Raw genomic sequence first — 7,158 nt, 5'->3', positions numbered from 1 at the left:
ACACATTCGTCATGACCGCGAGGATGGGGGTGAACAGCTTATCTTCAATGGTATATATCGAGTATACGAATATGCTTACGCCGAAGCGAAATGACATCAACTGGACGTCTCTTCTGTTTTGGGAGAGTGAATGCTTCATGATGAATATCTCGGTATTTTGCGCATGTGCTGGTTATGAGGTGCATCCTGACTCCATCCCTCTGGACTGCTGAAATCTGCTGAACAGAATTCTTGTACTTATTTCTCCTACACTCCTCCATTATCATACTCTTCCATATCTCATGTAGTGAACTGTGACTACAGTCCTCCATCAAATGTCTAAATGTAATGTAGCTATTGAAAGCTGCTCTATCCTTCACATTCATCTCGATGATCGAACACATGACGATGGTTTGACGACAGCAGCTCAGCAAAGACTGAATCACCACCATCAATTCTGGTTATCTGAGTGGAGAAAAAATATAGCCATCTTGGATAATGGTACTTGCATAATCAGATGACGTCACTGTAACGCACTCTGGTGGTGGCTATTTGTACTAGACCTCCTCATGGTGAAAACACTGTTTGCCGCCATCTTGGATAACGGTACTTGCATCATCAGCTGATGTCAAGGTAGCGCCCTCTGGCGGTGGCGCTGTGTGCAAGTCAGTTGGAGTCTGGAACTTGTGGTTAACACATTGGATAGCCGTACTGGATGAAAATGATTAAATAAAGACTTATGTGCAAGTCCTTTCACTATGAATACTTAGGAGGAGGTGGTGGTTGGGTGACTGAGGTTAGTACAAGTGTCCTTTCTTTCGCGCCATTTTCTTCACTTAGTAGGGATACAGAAACTGTCCTTTGTTTACCTCCAAAATTCAAACTTGGCGCCAGTCCACAGGAATAAGTGGCGGTCAGGTGCCTTAGGGTAGTGGAGGTAGCCCAAGTGAGGTATATTCTGGCGATTTTCTTAGCTTAGTAGAGATAACAGCAGTGTGATGCATTATCCTGTTGGAATTCAAACTTGGCGCCAGTTCGTCGAAGGAGGTGGTGGTCGGATGACTTAAGTTAGTACAAGTGACCTATCTTCGGGAAATTTTCTTAGATTGGTAGTGAAAACACAAGTGACCTTTCTTACTGCCAAAATTCAAAATTGGCCCCAGTTCGTAGGAGGAAGTGGAGGTCGAGTGACTTAGTTTAGTACAAGTTAGCTATCTTCCAGCCATTTACTTTGCGTAGTAGAGATAACTGGGATGTGGTGCATTTTCCTGTTTGTATTTGAAATTCTCCCCATTTTTCTGGGAGGGAAGAGGGTTAGGTTATTGGAGGTAGTCCAATTGACCTACTTCCCACAAAAATTCAAACTTCCCGCCAAAATCCGCCATGTTGGATGACGTCATCGCCTCCATGTTGGATACATCTGGCAACAATGCAGAGTGATTCTATACCTCCCTTGTCCCAATACTCACCTGTTCATAGTGCACAGCCCGAGGCACAGTGGTTACATGACAATAACGTCCCTGTAATGGACTAGCCTGCACACAGTTCTGACCTGAATTGTATAGAACACCTTTGGGATGTTTTGGAACGCCAACTTCGTGCCAGGTCTCACTGACCAACATCGATACCTCTCCTCAGCGCAGCACTTCGTGAAGAGTTGGCTACCATTCCCCAAGAAATCTTCCGGCATATGATTGGAGGTATGCCCGTTCGAGTGGAAGCTGTCATCAAGGCAAAGGGTGGGCCAACACCATAGTGAATTCCAGCGTTACCGATGGAGGGCGTCACGAACTTGTAAGTCATTTTCAGCCAGGTGTCCGGTTACTTTTGATCACAAAGTGTAGTTTAGGAGATTCGACGCCATAATCAGTAACATCCGTGGAAAACTAGCTTTTGCTTAAAATGGAGGGCAAATTTTCCAGTTTACATTCATCCAGTGGTTCGTAAACACGTAACAAAATAGCACTGGCAGTTACCAGAATTGCAGCGGTGCCGAATATTTCCCAGCTGAATATTACGCAGGAATAGGCGAAGTAGAAAATCAACCTTCTATGCATAACGTACAAGTGGGAGTGCAATGAAATAAAAAAGTCGAAGTTCTCCATGGGCGATGTGTGGTACATTTTTCCATGTTGCGGCATTTTAATGAACTGTCATTAGAGCACCAAGTATAAGGGAATATATTTTCGCTTTAACATGTTATCATATATATTCCTCTCTAATTTTAAACCATCCCCTTGACGTGTACCTGGATTATTTCTTCTTCTTGGTTAAACACAGTGCCTTATTTCTTCTTCTCGATTAAACACAGTGCCAGAGGCAATGCTACAAATACTTTCTCTGTATTTGTAGCCATTCGCACTAATATCAAAATACAGCATAGATGAAAAGCGTCTACTTGAAATGTAAGGTTAAACTGACAAACTTTACGGGTACGTGTACGGACTTGTTTGACGTATCCGTTGTTACATAAATGCGAATTTGACAAATAAGTTTGGTCTTTTACGAGAGCACAAGCTATCAAAGGTTTAATTGTACATTCGAAGAAAGCTGATGTAATCATTTGGCTCAGAGTAATATTTCCTTTTGCAGGGTTTCGTGGGTAAATCTCTCCCTCAAATTAAGTCATGTCCATCGTCTACTTTTCTACTTCTTCTTCAATCATAGTGTCAAAGCCAATGCATTTGTGGCCATTCTCACTCTCGTCAAAATACTCTCAAACACGAAGAGCGTCTGATTCTGAGTGAGGTCAAACTGACAAATTTTATTTGTACATGTATAGGCTTGTTTGAGAAATACGCTGCGACGAAGGCAAATTTGACAAACAAACTTGCTGGTTTACGGGGTCGTAATGTACGGCAACTCTCCTAAAATGTGGATAAATGTAACATAATGCCCATAACAGAGGGAAAGAACAGTATGGTATAGTATCTAATTACAAGATTGATGGTGAACTTCTTGAGCATGTCATATCGTACAAGTATTTAGGGGTAAAAGATGCGATGTGAAATTGGACAATTACCTCAGTATTAGGGAAGGGGAATGGAAGATTGAGATTTGTTACAGACATTTTGAGAAAGAGCGGTGCATCTATAAAGGAAATGGCATACAAGACGCTAGTGCGCCCAGTTCTAAATTAAGTTATTGCGCCGGCGTTTGAAGTCGAGACATTATCATACGGGCACAGCAACAGACGTCGATCCAATTAAGAGACGCACTTCTAGTACCGCAACAGATCGGTAGAGGCCATGCGAAAGTGTTACAGATACATTCGGAGAACATAAACGGTAATCCTTGGAAGAAAGATGACGTAGTTCTCGCGAAACATTGTTGAGCAGGTTTAGAGAACCTGTATTCGGAGATGACTGCGACCATTATGGTGACACCAACGTATACAGGGTGGTCCATTGATCGTGACCTGGCCAAATATCACACGAAATAAGCGTCAAACAAAGAAACTACAAAGAACGAAACTTGTCTATATTGAAGGGGGAAACCAAATGGCGTTATGGTTGGCACGCTAGATTTCGCTGCCATAGGTCAAACGGATATCACCTGCTTTTTTAAAAATAGTAACCCCCATTTTTATTACATACTCGTATAGTACGTAAAGAAATATGAATGTTTTAGTTGGACCACTGTTTTCGCTTTGTGATAGACGGCGCTGTAATAGTCACAAACATGTTGTTGTTTGTTGTTGTGGTCTTCAGTCCTGAGACTGGTTTGATGCAGCTCTCCATGCTACTCTATCCTGTGCAAGCTTCTTCATCTCCCAGTACCTACTCCAACCTACATCCTTCTGAATCTGCTTAGTATATTCATCTCTTGGTCTCCCCCTACGATTTTTACCCTCCACGCTACCCTCCAATACTAAATTGGTGATCCCTGGATGCCTCAGAACATGTCCTACCAACCGATCCCTTCTTCTGGTCAAGTTGTGCCACAAATTTCTCTTCTCCCCATTCCTATTCAATACTTCCTCATTAGTTATATGATCTACCCATCTAATCTTCAGCATTCTTCTGTAGCACCAGATTTCGAAAGCTTCAATTCTCTTCTTGTCCAAACTATTTACCGTCCATGTTTCACTTCCATACATGGCTACACTCCATACAAATACTTTCAGAAATGACTTCCTGACACTTAAATCTATACTCGATGTTAACAAATTTCTCTTTTTCAGAAACGCTTTCCTTGCCATTGCCAGTCTACATTTTATATCCTCTCTACTTCGACCATCATCAGTTATTTTGCCCCCCAAATAGCAAAACTCCTTTACTACTTTAAGTGTCTCATTTCCTAATCTAATACCCTCAACATCACCCGACTTAATTCGACTACATTCCATTATCCTCGTTTTGCTTTTGTTGATGTTCATCTTATATCCTCCCTTCAAGATACCATCCATTCTGTTCAACTGCTCTTCCAAGTCCTTTGCTGTCTCTGACAGAATTACAATGTCATCGGCGAACCTCAAAGTTTTTATTTCTTCTCCATGGATTTTAATACCTACTCCGAATTTTTATTTTGTTTCCTTTAATGCTTACTCAATATACAGATTGAATAACATCGTGGAGAGGCTACAACCCTGTCTTACTCCCTTCCCAACCACTGCTTCCCTTTCATGTCCCTCGACTCTTATAACTGCCATCTAGTTTCTGTACAAATTGTAAATAGCCTTTCGCTCCCTGTATTTTACCCTTGCCACCTTTAGAATTTGAAAGAGAGTATTCCAGTCAACATTGTCAAAAGCTTTCTCTAAGTCTACAAATGCTAGAAACGTAGGTTTGCCTTTCCTTAATCTTTCTTCTAAGATAAGTCGTAAGGTCAGTATTGCCTCACGTGTTCCAGTATTTCTACGGAATCCAAACTGATCTTCCCCGAGGTCGGCTTCTACTAGTTTTTCCATTCGTCTGTAAAGAATTCGTGTTAGTATTCTGCAGCTGTGGCTTATTAAACTGGTTGTTCGGTAATTTTCACATCTGTCAACACCTGCTTTCTTTGGGATTGGGATTATTATATTCTTCTTGAAGTCTGAGGGTATTTCGCCTGTTTCATGCATCTTGCTCACCAGATGGTAGAGTTTTGTCAGGACTGGCTCTCCCAAGGCCGTCAGTAGTTCCAATGGAATGTTGTCTGCTCCGGGGGCCTTGTTTCGACTCAGGTCTTTCAGTGCTCTGTCAAACTCTTCACGCAGTATAATATCTCCCATTTCATCTTCATCTACATCCTCTTCCATTTCCATAATATTGTCCTCAAGTAAATCGCCCTTGTATAGACACTCTATATACTCATTCCACCTTTCTGCTTTCACTTCTTTGCATAGAACTGGGTTTCCATCAGAGCTCTTAATATTCATACAAGTGGTTCTCTTTTCTCCAAAGGTTAATTTTCCTGTAGGCAGTATCTATCTTACCCCTAGTGTGATAAGCCTCTATATCCTTACATTTATCCTCTAGCCATCCCTGCTTAGCCATTTTGCACTTCCTGTCGATCTCATTTTTGAGATGTTTGTATTCCTTTTTGCCTGCTTCATTTACTGCATTTTTATATTTTCTCCTTTCATCAATTAAATTCAATATTTCTTCTGTTACCCAAGGATTTCTACTACTTGATCCTCTGCTGCCTTCACTACTTCATCCCTCAAAGCTACCCATTCTTCTTCTACTGTATTTCTTTCCCCCATTCCTGCCATTTGTTCCCTTACGCTCTCCCTGAAACTCTGTACAACCTCTGGTTTAGTCAGTTTATCCAGGTCCCATCTCCTTAAATTCCCACCTTTTTGCAGTTTCTTCAGTTTTAATCTACAGGTCATAACCAATAGATTGTGGTCAGAGTCCACATCTGCCCCTGGAAATGTCTTACAATTTAAAACCTGGTTCCTAAATCTCTGTCTTACCATTATATAATCTATCTATGGCTCACAATTTTAGACGAACTGTTGGTAACAGGTATGTTTTATGCATTAAAATACAGAACATAGGTACGTTTGAACACTTTATTTCGGTTGTGCCAATGTGATACACGTACCATTGTGAACTTATCATTTCTGAGAACGCATACTGTTACAGCGTGATTACGTGTAAATACCACATTGATGTAATAAATGCTCAAAATCATGTCCGTCAACCTCAATGCATTTGGCAATACGTGTAACGACATTCCTCTCAACAGCGAGTTGTTCGCCTTCCGCAATGTTCGCACATGCATTGACAATGCGCTGGCGCATGTTGTCAGGCGTTGTCGGTGGATCATGATAGCAAATATCCTTCAACTTTCCCCACAGAAAGAAATCCGGGGACGTCAGATCCGGCGAACGTGCGGGCCATGGTATAGTGCTTCGACGACCAATCCACCTTTCTTGAAATATGCTATTCAATACCACTTCAACCGCACGCGAGCTATGTACCGGACGTCCATCATGTTGGAAGTACATCGCCATTGTGTCATAGAATGAAACATCTTGTAGTAACATCGGTAGAACATTAAGTAGGAAATCAGCATACATTGCACCATTTAGATTGCCATCGATAAAATGGGGGCCAATTATCCTTCCTCCCATAATGCCGCACCATACATTAACCCGCAAAGGTCTCAGATGTCCCACTTGTCGCAGCCATCGTGGATTTTCCGTTCCCCAATAGTGCATATTATGCCAGTTTACGTTACCGCTGTTGGTGAATGACGCTCCGTCGCTAAATAGAACGAGTGCAAAAAATCTGTCATCGTCCCGTAATTTCTCTTGTGCCCAGTGGCAGAACTGTACACGACGTTCCAAGTCGTCGCCATGCAATAGAAATATGGTACGGGTGCAATCGATGTTGATGTAGCATTCTTAACACCGACGTTTTTGAGATTCCCCATTCTCGAGCAATTTGTCTGCTGCTAATGTGCGGATTAGCCGCGACAGCAGCTAAAACACCTACTTGGGCATCATCATTTGTTGCAGGTCATGGTTGACGTTTCACATGTGGCTGAACACTTCCTGTTTCCTTAAATAACGTAACTATCCGGCGAACGGTCAGGGCACTAGGATGATGTCGTCCAGAATACCGAGCAGCGTACACAGCACACGCCCGTTTGGCATTTTAATCACAATAGCCATACATCAGCACGATATCGACCTTTTCCGCAATTGGTAAACGGTCCATTTTAACACGGGTCATGTATCACGAAGCA

This window comes from Schistocerca americana, chromosome 2 (genome assembly GCF_021461395.2).
Source record: "Schistocerca americana isolate TAMUIC-IGC-003095 chromosome 2, iqSchAmer2.1, whole genome shotgun sequence".
Lineage (NCBI taxonomy): Eukaryota > Metazoa > Arthropoda > Insecta > Orthoptera > Acrididae > Schistocerca > Schistocerca americana.
This window is presented reverse-complemented; position numbering follows the sequence as displayed.